At 31.7% G+C, this 16,303-nt stretch overlaps 1 pseudogene across 1 annotated transcript; it reads left to right on the top strand.

The window, feature by feature from the left end:
- The first annotated feature begins 3,588 nt into the window (after nt 1–3,588).
- On the top strand, nt 3,589–15,543 carry LOC114267859 (glutamate receptor 2.8-like; annotated as a pseudogene). The gene is made up of 6 exons (XR_014335217.1): nt 3,589–3,883; nt 6,986–8,036; nt 9,340–9,599; nt 12,214–12,529; nt 13,629–14,026; nt 14,866–15,543. The product of XR_014335217.1 is annotated as a glutamate receptor 2.8-like (transcript).
- The last annotated feature ends 760 nt before the right edge of the window (nt 15,544–16,303 follow it).

Raw genomic sequence — 16,303 nt, 5'->3', positions numbered from 1 at the left:
ACTCTCATGTCATCAGTTGTGAATGAAGTGAAGATTATTACTTTTTTTTATTATTATTTATTTTTTAATCTATACTCCAACAGATCACTTATTGCATAATAATGGTTCAACATGCCATGCTGAAATGAAAATAAGAATAAGCACAATAATACTTGATTCCTAGTTGTGTCTAGCTTACACAATTGGGAAAATTGTTGAATAGAGTTACAGTATTACGTGATAATCATAATATATATATATATATATATATTAAATGGGCCATTATTTATCATATATCTTTAAAGTTTTTCGTTATGTTTTGGATTTTGGGATCACATAAAGTAATATTATATATGATATTTTGGGATCACCAAATAATCGCATAATAAGTGATGTTATGTGGAGGGACTGCTGCTCCATTTTGAATGGTTTTGATCTTGGGGTGGGTCTCGGCATGAAGAGTATCTCCATGGACAAGATCTCGGCATGAATAGTATTCCATGGACAACTTTGTTAGGAAGGTAGCGTTTTAGATGGTTTTGATCTTGGAGTTGGTCTTGAGATGAATCGAGTAGTATTTTCAATTGTAGTGAACCAAATGCAGCCTAATCGAATAGTATTTCTAATGACTTTGCTAGAAAGGTTGCTTGGGTTATAGATCCTTTGTCCCTAACGCCTGTTTCATTTGTCGGTTTTTGTATTTTGGCAACGTTTTTGGGAGTCGGTGTTGAAATGAATTGAATAGTATTTTCAATTGCACTGAATCACATGCAACCTAATTGAATAGTATTTCGAATGAACTTGCTAGGAAGGTTGGATAGTATTTCCAACGACCTAGGAAGGTAGCATTTCAAATGGTTTTGATCTTGGAGTTGGTCTTGAAATGAATTGAATAGTATTTCCAATCACTTTGCTAGGAAGGTTGCTTGGGCTGTAGATTCGTTGATCCTAATCCCTGTTTCATTTTTCCGTTTCTATATTTTGGTAACGTATTTGGATAGAGGTTTTTTTTTTTTTTTTGGGCTAAAATAATTAATAAAGACAAAATAAAATAAAATAATTAATAAAATAAAATGCTAAATATAATTCATACTCAGTTCATTTTTTCTCTCATAACCATCAAATCAACTAAAAAAAAAAAAAATCAACTATCATTTCAAACACAATTCGTATATATATATATATATATATAAGTAGTGTTTTTTTTTTTTTATGGTCTATTTTGGAAAGTATGTTAAAAGTTGACTTTTTGACTTTTGACTTTTTTCAAAAAATAACATGCAAAAAGTAGAGAGGTAATGTTACTTAAAAAAAATCAAAAAGTCAAAAAATCAACTTTTACAAGTTACATCAGTATGTTTTTTCCATTTACATATACAGTTCTGTACAAACTTAATTTCAATTACAATAATCAATTTTATATAGATTCTATTTGAGAAAAACTTATTTTTCATATATATAATTCTAATTTAATTATTATGATATTTGAAAAAAAAAATTATCTCGATATAAAAATAAATAAATAAGATAAAATGTTCTTAATTATGTGCATCACACGGATCAAAATGACTTTCTTTTATATTTTTTATTTTTTGTCTATCTTATTAATGTCTTAATATTAATTTAGATTTAATTTTTTATTTAACAGGAAATTATTTATACAAAACATTTATATTTAATTTAAATTTTATATACCTATATACAATATGTATGAATAATTCAAAAAGAATATTAAAGAAAAAAAATTAATACTCTACATAATTAATTTATGTATTTTATTCTTAATCTAATCACAACAAATTTATATTTAATCTTTTAAATAAATTTTGTGTAATTCTATTTGTACATAGTTGTATTTTCCAAATAAATATAAAAATAAAAATAAAAATAAATAATTAGAATCACTTCTAGTTTTATATTATTAATTCTCTTTCTAATTTAACTATTATTTTTAATATCAAAATAAGTATTTATTTTACAATCTTATAATTTAATATATATCATATAAAATCATTATACATAAAATCATTATATGATAATTACACTTTTATAGCACAATAGAACTAAAATTATCAAAATAAATAAATAATTTAACTAAATTTATTATATATAAGTATTCAAGTAACACTTTTAGATAGAACGATAAGGTTAAGATTATTAAAATAAATAATTTAAATTTAAAATTTATTTTAAATTAAAATTAAAATTATTCTTTTGTAATACATCATAATATAAAATATTATTACATTAATTAAAGCTAATTCCATTGTGATTTTATGTCAGATATTAGGATCACACACATAGTGACAATAATTTTCATCAACCATTAGCAAATTTTTAATTAAAGCTAAAATTATTTCCTTTTTGAAAATAATTTTCCGTGCATTGCACGAGTTACCTGCTAGTTTTTTAGATATTACACAACTTTTTTTAGTTAGACTAAAATAACTAAAAAAATCAAATAATCAACTAAAATAATATATTTTCAAACGGAGCCATTGTAAGAAAATCATAAAAAATAAAAGTAAAATAAAATAAAACTCAAATTGGTCAAAAATTTAGCAATTGAAAGTCAAAAAATTAATAATTGAAAGTCAAAAATTTAACAATTGAAGATATTGAATTGGTCTGAGAAAGGAAATACGACAAAAATGTGAGTACCAAAGGGCAATGCTAGAGACCACTAAAAGTGGTGCTCTATAACAATCACTAATGATGTGGCATTCACTTTTTTAATAAAAAATAAAATAAAAATAGACACAACAACATTGTGACACATCTTTAGTGGTGACACTAATTAGTGCTCCCACTCATTTTCCTTAAATTGTCCAAGGATAAATATGTCATTTAAAAGAAAAGTGGGTGGATCTAATTTTCCAATGGTGATATTTTCACAACCCTCCCCCCCTTCCCTAAAAAATATTCACTGAAAACAAAAAAATACAAAAAATAAAAAACAGACAAAATTCAAAAAGTTGAAACCAAACACAGTGAATAAGTAAGAACATATAGATGATCAAATAGACAAATAACTTTCAGAGAGTGGGACTCACATAATATGGGACTCATTTGTGATTTGTATCTTATTTGGTGTTCGGTTGCTGCGCTTTTAACATTGTTGTAAATTGTAATAATAACATATGTAGTGTTACATTTACACAATTTCCTTGCTCACAAATCCCTTCGAATGAGGTAGCAAGACATAATGCAAGTCCTATACCAGTTGGAGTGTAAATCAACTTTTGAAATTTTACTTGTCACATCATTGAGAGGGTTTGAGAGAGAAAATTGTGTCAACAAAATATTTTTCTAATAATATGTAAAATCATATATTTTTTTGAAAGATATGGTACGTATGCACCTTATAACCAAAGAAAAAAAAATGACATAACCAAAAATCTCATAAGTCATAATTAAAATAAGATTATAACTAAAGAAAAAAAATAATCATTATTAAAAAAGAAAATAATATAACTTAGAGGTACATACAATATGAACTTCTACAATTTCTCTATATCTTTTTTTTTTTTTTTGACTTTTGCCCCCGATATATCACGGGGTATAAATATATGATTTAGTTTGGAGTAGTTTCTTAAGTTGTGTGAGGGTTATAAGATGATGGGAAAAACCATACAACTTGTTTTCTCTCTCTTCTTTTTCTTTATAGTTATTACAATAATTTCCTTAAGAGGAATGGCCATGGCACAGAGCACAACAAGCACAACAAAAGTCCAAGTAAAGGTGGGAGTGGTTCTCGACATGAACAATTGGGTTGGTGAGATGGGTTTGAAGGGTATCAACATGGCCCTCACAGACTTCTATTTATCTCATGCTCATTACAAAACTAGATTGGACCTCCACGTCAGAGATTCCAAGGATAATGTTGTTGGTGCAGCTGCAGCAGGTCTCTCTCTCTCTCTCAAATATAATTTGTATATATAGTTATACATGTATAATCAATAATTAAGTGTTCTTAATCCTAGTAGCTAACCAAGATTCTTTGAAATCTTTGGTTAACAACAAAATGAGGTTTTTCAAAAAATAGAGCCTTCATTGACAATAATTTTTAAATTTATTTTTAGAAGCCTTAGGTGATAAGTGAAGTGACTTAATAATTGAATCATCTCTATTTAAACTATGTTTAGATATTGAATTTATGCAAGTAAAAAATAAAATACAAGTTATAGTTCATTCAGTTTTTTCTTTTCAATTAGTTCATGCATTTATGATTAGTTAGTTGATAAATGGCTAAAATAAGCGGCTTTATATGATATTGTTATCTTTTTGGTAGCTTTCCGTCACTCTTTTTTTTCTTTTTCTTTTTTTTTTCCATTTTAAATGGTTTTATTTTAATTTGAGTAAAAAAATTTATTTTTAAATCCATCTAATTGAAAGTCAAGATCGCTTTATTTGAGTAATTTTTTTTATACATTTAATTTTTTGACCAAAGAAATCAAGGTCATGAGAATCCCTCACAGTCCAAAATCTAGATTTGAGGGTGTCATTTGGGTTCGTGAGGTCTATTATGCATCCCGTTTCGATAATTTTTGCCATTTATTTTATTAGATACTTCGTGTATTTTATTCATAAAAAAATTAAGTCAATCCGATAGTTATAACTTATTCAATTTATTATGCTTATTATCAAAAAAATGTATAATTTATTTTTAAAAATACAGTTGTTGTCTATTTTTTTTTTTTTTTGCTAAAAACGTGATAAATTGAACAAGTTATCGGATCAACCAAATCATTTTTTGTGTGGATAAAACACAATAAATACTTGATAATAAATAATTCAGATTATCAAAATAAAATTCGTAATGCGCTCACATAACCAAAAAGCGTGTGAACTGGAGGGAATCTGCCTATAGTCAGCTGGGCTTCAAGAGAGCGACGTAGAAGAAAATTTTCAGAACAAGACAATAGGTAACCCACATTCTTCAGAAATATCTAAACGATATATACAAGGCTTGTTTGGCATATTGGGATGTAATAAATAAAAGGGAAAATTTTAGCGGCAGTCTTTGTACTTTATTCCTCCTGTTATTTTAGTCTTTATATTCTTAATTAACTTAATTTTAATTTTAAATTTATGATTTTATTTCAATTTAATCTAATTTATTACAATTCTTAATATTTTTTAAAAAATATGTACATAAATGTCACGTGTCATATTTTAAGAATAGAATTATAGACTTACTTTACTCAGTTAGTTAACCTCAGCCAATTTAGTAATATTTTTTTTGAAAAACATTAACAATATTATTAATTAGACCAAACTGAAGCAAAATTTAAAATTAAAGGTCAAAATTGAACCAATTAAAAATATAAGAACTAAAATAACGTAAGAGATAAAATACAAAAACTACTGATATAATTTTCCCTAAATAAAATGATTTATAAAGCGTTGATGTCCTCTCTGAATACAACATTTTTGTAAATCCAAGAAAAAATAAAAACAGAAAATTATCTAAGAAGACAATTTTATTATTATTATTATTATTATTATTTTATATTCTTCTTGTGAGTGCATAGACCTTTTAAGAATTGTTTTTGTGAACAAGGCTTGGTCCATCATCCCATGCAGAAAACTTAATAATGCCACGTGTCTTCTTTCTTGGCAAATTCAAAATAAATTATAGGGAAGAATTCTTTCATGTTTCTAATTCAACTGGGGAGTAGGATTCTCTATACTACTGTCTTGCAATAATTTTGCAATTACCTACTTAAACTAGTATTGTAAGATTATCAAGAAATATTATTGTAGAGAACCTATCCCTTCAACTGGAGGGTATAGTTAACTCTCTGTGAATCTTTGTCTTCCATTTTGCAAACTATGTTGATTGAATAATTGTAATTTCATCATTGAATTATTTTTATTTTTAAAAAATGAAAGGCATGATTTTGAAAATAGATTGACTATTTTTAAGACAAATGCAATTTAATCATATGACTATTGTTGTTCAATTAATTTAATTTTATTTATTTATTTATTATTTTTCAAATAAATAATCTTTTTAAATAATCTTATAAGATGAATAATGAAAATCATAAAATAAATTCCGTGGTGAATATGACAAAGAAAAATGATCCGTAGCTCGAAATTCGGTGGCCCGAATTGGGCTTCGATTTTTTTTTTTTTTTTCTTCTCCTTTTCTTGCTTTTCGAATAGAGAGACAGAAAAGAGAGAGAGAGGAGAAAAGAGGAAGAGAGGAGAAGAAGAAAAAAAGAGGAAGAGAGGAGGCGAGAGAGAGCGAAGAGAAGAGGAAGAGAGAAGGGGGCGGTCAGTGATCGCCGATGATGGCAGTGATGGCAGTCAGTGATGCCCCCTTTCCAGTAGATCTGGATTTGATGAAGATGATGATGATGTTGAAGATGATGAAGATGATGATATTCAAAATCTGTTGGGTTGATGAAGGAAAAAATAAATAAATAAATTGTTGCTGAAGATGTTGATGATGTTGATCTGGATTGAAGATGAAGGAAAAAAAAAAAAAAAAATTGTTGATGAAGATGTTGATGTCGGTGATCCCCTTTCCAGTAGATCTGGATTTGATGAAGATGATTAGATGATGATGTTCAAAATCTGGAAAAAAAAAAAAAAAAAAAAATGTTGATGAACCCAGCAACGTAGCAGACTCAGCTCCTTCTTCTTCTTCTTCTTCCTCTTTTTCTTCTTCATCTTCAGAAAAACGCGAAGAAAGGCAAAAAAAAAAAAAAATGAGGACACCAAAACAACGTCGTTTTGGTGTCGAACCACTCTCGAGCCACAAACTTTCGAGTTGGAATTCCAACTAGGGAGAATGTCAACCTTAAATTATTAAAATTATTATTATTAAATTGACAAAAGTTAATTGTTAAATTAGTCATGGAGTGTTGAACCTCAAATCTCTCCTTTCTAAGCACCCCAAGTTACAACTTCAAAATTTAGAGAAATGTCTCTAAACAAAGGGAATATAGAGTTAATTTTAATAATATCATTTCATTCTTGTACATGTAAAATGCAGCTATGGAACTACTGAAAACTGAACAAGTGAAAGCCATCATTGGGCCATTGACATCCATGCAAGCAAATTTTCTAATTCATCTTGGAGAAGAAGCTCATGTCCCCATTATTTCATTCTTTGCAACAAGTCCTTCCCTTTCTTATCTTCGGAGTCCATATTTTTTCCGAGCTACTCTAAATGACTCATCTCAAGTATGTACAACCCATAACTGCTATAGTTCAAGCTTTCGGATGGAAAGAAGTTGTACCCATTTACACAGAAAATGAGTATGGAGAAGGGTTGATTCCATTTTTGACCGACACATTTCAAGAAAACAAAATTCGTGTTCTGTACAAAAGTACAATTCGTCCTATGGCCAGTGATGAAGAAATTGTTGCAGAGCTTTACAAGCTCATGACTATGCAAACCCGGGTTTTCATAGTACACATGACTCGCTCTCTTAGCACTCGCTTATTTACCAAAGCAAATGACATCGGGATGATGAGTGAAGGGTATGTATGGATCATAACTGATGGCATAACCAATTCCTTGAATTTTTTCGACCCTTCAATCATCATCAACTCAATGCAAGGGGTGATTGGTGTAAAACCACATGTTCCAAAAAGTAAAGAACTTGAAGATTTTACTACTAGGTGGAAAAACAAATCACACCAAGAGAAAACTAGTAGTGATCTAAATGTTTTTGGGTTATGGGCATACGATGCGACCACAGCCCTGGCAATGGCGGTTGAGAAAGTTGGCGCGCTAAATTTTAGCATTTCGAACATTGCAAAAAATTCAACCACCGACTTTGAAAGTGTTGGAGTGTCTCAAAATGGTATTGATCTTCGCCAAGCTCTTTCAAGCGCTCCTAGATTTAGAGGACTCAGTGGAGATTTCAGCTTTGTCGATGGGCAAATACAATTGTCTGCTTTTGAGATTGTAAATGTGATCGGAAATGTGCCAAAAGGGATAGGATTTTGGACGCCGAAACAAGGAATTGTACGAGAATTAAAATTTGATGCAGTGAATACGACATCTCGGACCAACCTTAAAGCAATTACGTGGCCAGGTGATATACTATACTAACATATGAATTTTTCCCATTTTAGCAACTATTCCTATGCTACTTTCATTTTTTTTTTATTATTATTATAACAATGCTATATATATAGAAATTAAAACACAGACAGATAATGTAGCCTGTGATTTAAATTTATTTTAAACTTTTTTTTGATCGGCAAATAAATCTTTATTGATGAAACATACACAGTATGATTAGAAACATCAATAAAGAGTAGCTTAGAGCTAACACGAAGCTCCAAGCGCCTGTTGGTGAGGAACCAACAAAAAGAAAAATAAAAGATGCTCCCCCATGTGCATTCAACCCGTAGACTATCCTACCAATGACACAAAAAAACCAACCCCCTAACACATTGGCATTCGACCCAATGAAGCACCCAGCAAGGCAAAACTCGAAACAAACCAGCGACCAAAACAGCAACCGATCCAGATCATCACACAGCTGAGCAGACCATATCAGATATTATAAATCTCAATCACATATTATAATTTTTTTTTTTTTCTATTTTAATTATGTACAATAATCATTTTCTTTTGATACTCTTCCACACAACTTCCATTTTTATTTTTTCTTAATAAAATAGGACAAGGCTTCCTCTATTCCATTATAGGCCGTTCTTATTCACCTAATTTATTTACATATCTTTTCACTTATTAATTATCTTAAAGTGTGCTGGGGTCAAATTAATATTTTAGGATGTCTTAAAAACTTAGACAAAATTTATAAGTATTTAAGTCCACTAGGTAGGACTAACTGATAATTTACCTTCTATCCATTTAAGGATCAAGTTGGAATGATGGTTCATATTTAAGTCTTGCCATATAAATTATTATTCATATTTAAAATTAAATTGATCAAACATTAGTTGTCACATGCTTGGAAGTCAGATCACATTTGTGTTTAAAAATAAAAATAAAAATTGCATTAATGATCTACTAATAAATCATATAATATGAATGGTCTGAATTATTGAAATAAGTACGAGGGAAGCTAACAATTGCCATAATTGGATTCTATGTATTGAAAAAAGCCCATTCCAATAAATTGTTAATTTTTGTTTTTTCCTTCTTCATTTTGATTACTCTTTCACACATTTGGTGTAATAGTCTCACTATTATTTTATTAGTCTAACACAATATTAGTGTAATAGTCTCACCATTGATGTGCATCTCCAATTCAATGGCAACAACTAAACTGACAAAAAAAAATATAGAAATAAATAAGTCATTATAGCATCACCTTATTGAAAAAATTCTGCATTTTTACAGATTTTTTTTTTTTTGTTGAAAAGGTGAAACTACACATTTTCCGAACGGACGGAATGTGCCAACAAATGGAAAGGTGCTGAGAGTGGGAGTTTTAGAGAGGCATTTTCAGAGTGATTTTGTGAGGGTCGAGAGGGATTTAATCACTAACAAGCCGAGTTTCTCTGGGTACTGCATAGACGTTTTCAAAGCTGTAATGGAGGCGCTGCCGTATTCGGTTCTCTACGACTTCTTTCCCTTTGACAAGGGGGCTTATGATGCATTGCTGCGCGAGCTTTCCCATGGGGTAGGTTAATTAAACTCCCTTTCCCACCATAATTTATAAATTAGGGTAAATTACGCAAATAATTTTTATAATTTACATGATGTATTAATTTGATTTTTATTATTTTAATTTGCTCGATTTTACCCCCTTAATTTAATAGATTATGCATTTTAGTCCATTAAATAACGACTGTTAAGCTTGGTGGACGAAAAGTCTAACGATGTATCAATTTGGTCCCTATAGATTACATGATGTGTCAATTTGATCCCTGTCAAAATCGAGTAAATCAAAACAACATGAATCAAATTGACATATCGTGTAAATTACAGGGACCAAATTGACACATCATTTGAGCACGTAATAACTTTCAGTCCACCAAACTTAACAGTCGTTATTTATTAGACTACTATGACATAATTCGTTAAATTAAGAGGTAAAATTGAATAAATTAAAATAATAAAAACTAAATTGACACATCGTGTAAATTATAGGAATCATTTTCATAATTTACTCTATAAACTATTTCAATTTTTTTTTTTTTTTTTTTTTTTTTTTTGCAATTTTTATCCATCCTATTACGTGCACACAATTCTTGAATGCAACTTTTTCACATGAGATGTGATTTATTAAATGTGTGGGTTCTTATCAAATGAGTGGATTGTGTTGAATTATTGTACGAGTACGAAATAATTCTTCTCGTATGATCATTTTGATCAAGTTTGCACTCCTCCAAACAACGTTGCTTTGCCACCTGAAAACACAAACGTGAGCTAACCAGCGGGTGTGTGCCGGAAACCCCTCCGATGCCTAAGTCAACAACTAGACAATAGACAATAAGCTCTGTGTATTCTGGGATAAGAATTAGGATACTTGTCCATAGGTCTAGTCATGAGCTTTTATAGACTTTAGTTTAGCACAATCCTAGTAGGATTCCAACTCTCCCTATGAGAGTCCTCCTAGGAATCACACGCCCTACTCACTACCAACCAAGTGAGATGGTTTTGCACAATCCTAGTAGGACTCTACTCTCCTTAGCAAAGTCCTCTTAGGAGTCATACTCCTACTCACTACTAACCAACTGAGATGGTTTGTACAATCCCAGTAGAACTCTAACTCTCCTTAGCAGAGTCCTACTAGGAGTCTCATCACTGCAAGCCAAGTGAGATGACTGAACCATTTACCTCGGTTATACATTTCTGACCGAACTGCCTTATCTCGGTCCCCTACCATTCGGACTGTGTGATCGAAAACTAATCTATCGAATGCCAGCCTACCAAGCTATACACAGCTCGGCCCTCGCCATTGATGTTACTTCCTTTACCTCGGCTGACATCTTTACCTCGGCTGACATTGCGGTCAACCAGGTTATTTCGGCTCGGTGATACTTTAAGCACCACTATCAGTCTTGACTCTGAGATGACGCCCTGTAGAGCTATCCTTTAGCTCGGTTCTACCCCCACTGATACCTCGATTTTGTCTGTTTAGACTGAGCTAACTGCAGCAGTCTCCGACCGAACTAACAAGGACGAGGTCCAACTTGCGAAGTCCAAACACCTCAGCTCATAGTTCGGCCCAAATCCATAATATGAGATGTCTTCTTGGCCTAAGACCGAGCTACACCAGCCCTTATCTCGGCCCATTACGCAGTCCAACTTCCAAAGAAGACTTTCCTAGCTCGGCCCAATTTGCTTACAAATTACCCTCTCAATTATGATCGAATTCTATAAACTATTATTTATTTTTAATAAAAAGCTTCAATTTTTGTGTCATATATATATCATTAGAATATTTTATTAATATCACTACAAAAAATTTTAGAGACCAAAATTTAGGGATAAAATTATTTTTTAAGGACCAAATATTTTTGTTACGAAAAGTGCCGTTATTTTATTTTTAGCAACAAAAATTAGACATTAGTGATAGATTTTTATCCTTTTGGGACTAAATTTTTTGTCTCAAAAAATAAACCATTTTTAGACCAAATTATTTTGTCTCTAAAAGTCTATTTATTAGTGACATTTTCAAAATTTTGTCACTAAAAGCCTTGTTTTGGACTTTTCGGGACGATGTTTTAGCGACTATCCTCATGACGATAGAAATTGGTCTCTAAATGTCTTTTACAACAAAATGTTCACTTTTAGAAACCAAAACATTTGGTCTATAAAACTCTTATTTGTTGTAGTGTATGTTTGAGGTGGTGAGAAAGGATTTATTACACTTTTTATTGTTAAATTATTGTCAAATTATTTATTTAATTCTTAAACTATCAATTGAGTCTAAGGTATTACCTTATTACACTCAGCACATTTTTTTCAGCAAAAATAAAAACTTTATTAGGATTTTGTTAAAAATTTAAACTTAGCACATTCTATTAGGATTTTGTTAGAGATTTAAATAAAATCAGATCATGTGGGAAATATGTGAGACAACTTATTAATTTATTAGGATAATAACATCCTTGTCTAGTAATTTTATTTGCACTTTACCTCTTTTATCTTAGTAGAAAAGTGAAAATAAAATTACTAAAATAAATTTATTATTATGATTATAATTTATAAATATGACACTTTCACATCATTCTAAGAAGAATCCGCTTTTTTTTTCGTTTGTTTGTTTTTTTTTTTTTTTTGAATAGAATTTTGATGCTGTGGTTGGAGATATTACTATTAGAGAAAACCGGTCTCATGCTGTTGACTTCACAATTCCATACACTGAATCTGGAGTGATGATGATCGTTCCTTTCAAAGACAACAAGAATTACAACAGTGCATGGGTTTTTTTGAAGCCATTGACTTGGGATCTATGGGTGACAAGTGCTTGTTTCTTTGTGTTCATTGGGTTTCTGGTTTGGATCCTTGAACATCAAATTAATGAAGATTTTAATGGGAATCCTCTACAACAAGTCAGCACAAGTATCTGGTTTTCTTTCTCAACCATGGTTTTCTCTCACAGTAATTCTCTCTCTTCCTCCTCTTTACTGCATTTACATAGTACTAATGAATCATTGTATAAAGAGCATGAAGCCATAGAACAACTAGAAAAATTATAGCAACAGCTTGGCTCACCATAACTACAAATTAGAACTTGTTTGGAAAGAAGTCAACACCCAAAACAAGGCTTAGTTGTCTAGAATTTATGGAATATTTATCCAACAGGAGTTAAAACATGGAGCAACCAATTCCATATGGTCATGCATTGTCCATGAAAGCAAGACAAAACATAACATTTAGGGTATGTTTCTAACTACGTTGAAACGCAGTACAATAAATCTCAACTAAGAAACATAACAAAGCATCCAAGCTTAAAAGGTCATATCTCAACTAGGTTGAAACATGAAACAAAACCAATCAAATGCAAAGCTAATGGCCCAAAGAAAAAAAAAAGAACACACTAGATGGTAGATCAAACACTTGCTAAACAAAAAGACTACTCTCAACGATTCTAAAAAACCACCGAGAGTGGTGGCCTAGTGGAAAGCCGACCCCTCACCAAGCAGGAGGTCCTAGGATCGACACTCGGGGGGTGCATCTGCAGATGCATTGTACTCCTGTCGCATAATAGCTTAGAAAGCTTGTTGTAGCAAGGTAATTGACACTCGCTAATGCCCCCGTAGGGGGTCCCTTCCTTTCGATTCGATTAAATTTGACTGGCGCATAATAGCTTGGGAAACCTGTTGTGGTGAGGTAATTGGCACCCACTAGTGCCCCAATGCGAGGTCCCTTCATATGGATTGGGTTAAATCTGACTGGCAATCTATTTCTCCAGAGCCAAGACTTGTGGAAGCAATGACACCTCCAAGAAGCTTCCTTTATTTCTTGTTCGAAAACAAAACAAAACAAAAAAGTTCTAAAAAAGACTGCTCTCACACAATGAAGTATAGAAGAGTATTAAAAATACTTAAATTTAAAATTTAAACACAATCTTAGTATAATCGAAATTCTGTGATGTACCCAAAGCATCACAACCCACGAGTGAGAACACTTTCTAAGTTTGTTTATTTGTTTTTTTTCTTCTTTGTTATCCTAATTACCTGAATAACATTTATTACAGAGGAGAAAGTAGTAAGCAACTTGGCGAGGTTTGTGGTGATCATATGGTGTTTCGTGGTCTTAATTCTAACTCAAAGTTACACGGCTAGCTTAAGCTCAATGTTGACTGTTCATCGACTTGAACCATCTATTACTGATGTGCAACAGCTTATAAAGAAAGGGCATCCAGTTGGTTACCCAAATGCCTCATTTGTTGGTGATATCTTGAAAGGAATGGAATTCAGCGAGTCTCAACTTAAAGGCTATCATACTGTGTACGGAGACTTGAATGCCGCTTTCTCGAATAAGAGTATAGTTGCTGCTTTCGATGAAATTCCTTACTTGAAACCCTTTATTGGAAGACACTGCTCAAATTATACCATGGTTCCACCAACCTACAAGACTGGCGGCTTTGGCTTTGTATATTCTCTCTCTCTCTCTCTCTCTCTCTCTCTCTCTCTCTCTCTCTCATGGGTTTAAATTTGCGCAGCTGCCTAATACAAATTGAGTAATACATATTGTATTGGCCAATACATATCGGGTTATTGATCTCTCGATACCATTATTTAAGTCCTTGACTCACAATCGATATAACTGATTTATAATCTATTTGGATGATTTAATTACTATCACGATTTTAAATAGTTGTATCAGGAGACATATCAATACGATACCTATTAGAAATTAGGTGTCACGATCGTAAATTTTTTAAAATCATCTAATCAATCGGAAACCGGCTACAAACCAATAGAAAATGGTCAATACACATTATTTTTATTACAATTAATATATTGAACGTATCAGTACCAGAATATAAAAAAAAAATTGATACTCATTTCATCCAATATTACAACAAATGGCATTTTTTGAAATGCATTAAATGATTACCAAATATCAAAAAATTGTCATAAATGATTATAAAAAACTTACAATTGCATCAACTAATATATTTCGAAGCAATGATACATCCCTCTAATTTTGAAGCTCTAATTGAGCTCTAAAAATGTGGCAAAGAAAAAAAAATCACAAGGCCAAAACATCACATCGCAATGGGGTCCACTCCCATCAGAGCTCATTAGAGCTCCTTTATTAGAGCTCCCAATCATTTTTGTATATTTCGCTCGTTACTCTTGATGTTATACTAATTCATCTATTTAAGACCTCGGTCTCATCACGTGCATATATATATTTATATTTGTATTTATGTTTCTTCTCACCCAACTTTCTCATAATACCCTGACTGATTTTTATTTTACCAGGCGTTTCGTAAAGGTTCCCCTTTAGTACGTGATGTATCAACAGCAATCTTGCATGTGATTGAAGAAGGTAACATGTTAAAAATTGAAAAAAAATGGTTGTTGAGTGACAGTTGTCCAGACTCTAGCAATACGATGTCTTCCAGTAACCTGAGTGTTAATAGTTTTAAGGGACTATTTGTCATAGTTGGAGTTGCTGCTTCTTTTGCTCTCATTATATTTATGGCTATGTTAGCTTATGAGCACAAGAGTTTCTTGATGCACTTGGATCTCAAAGTTTTGTGGAGGAAGTACATTCTCAAACATGAAGACACTGTCACTGCCACAGGCATTGACACTCACCAAGATCAGGCAAGTCCACCATCATCACCTTTGTCAATCGCTCCATCACCACCTACTCAACACTCTCCCACTCGATCAATTGTTTTAGATGACACCGGTGAGACTTTTACTCATTTCAAAGGAGAACTGGCCGAATCTCACAATCCAAGACACCGAGAAATTATCATTTATATCACAAATGAAAATAGTTGATGAATTATTGTGTATTACCAACCTGAAAAAAATTTGAAAAACATTTTCCTTTTTATTTCATAGATATGTAATGAAGCACTTGTGTTTAAATTTTAAATAAAATTTCTTAGTCTAAATTGTAAGAAATTTTCATAATTAGGTTGTGATTGACTATATTTTGTTTGGTTTATTAAAAACAGGTTGAAAGTGATTCAGACAAATTGATTGGTATGAGCCCAAAATTATTATTGTAATCCATAAAGTTTTGAGCCATGGTCCATCTTAGTGTATTTATTATTGGCTTTTTTACTGGTCGGTCCTGCTTTGAGGAGCTATTCCTGTTTTAGTCCTAAAGTTTGATTTTATGCACCAATCAGTCCTGAGGCTCTTTTGTTTTTTCTGTTTTACCCCTGCTCTGTTTTTCCCCCTGTTCGTTGTTCTCTCTCTCTCTCTCTCTCTCTAATGATTTCTACAGTCGGCACACACCCTCCTCTGTTGCCTTCAACGCCGCTTACTTTAACCACCATCATTCTCTATCACCTTCAACGCCGCTTGCCTCAACCATCACCGTCCTCTGCCGCTGTCGCCATCATTGATTTGCTATATTCAACATTAGGCCTTGTTTGGGAACAAGCTAATTTAGTAACTTTTTGGCTATTTGGCTAAAATATGAGTTAAAAAAAACTAGCATGTTTGGGATGACTTTTTGACTTTTTATGAAAAGATGTGCAAAAAGTAGAGAGAAAAGAGAATCTTTGACTTTTTGGTATGGGTTGTTGGTTTTTTGGATTTTTTAGTAACTTTTTGACTTTTTGGCTAAACTGGTCGCTTCCTAAACGAGGCCTAAGTTTATATATTGTTCTGAATGAATGTGGAGATTGTTTGTGTGATTTTTTCTCCAATTATTTGTCAATCACAATGTGGAGAT

The sequence above is a fragment of the Camellia sinensis genome, chromosome 7, assembly GCF_055761805.1.
Source record: "Camellia sinensis isolate YWXY chromosome 7, ASM5576180v1, whole genome shotgun sequence".
Classification (NCBI taxonomy): Eukaryota; Viridiplantae; Streptophyta; class Magnoliopsida; order Ericales; family Theaceae; genus Camellia; species Camellia sinensis.
Note: the sequence above shows the minus strand (reverse complement) of the source record. Positions and strands in the feature narration are given on the sequence as shown.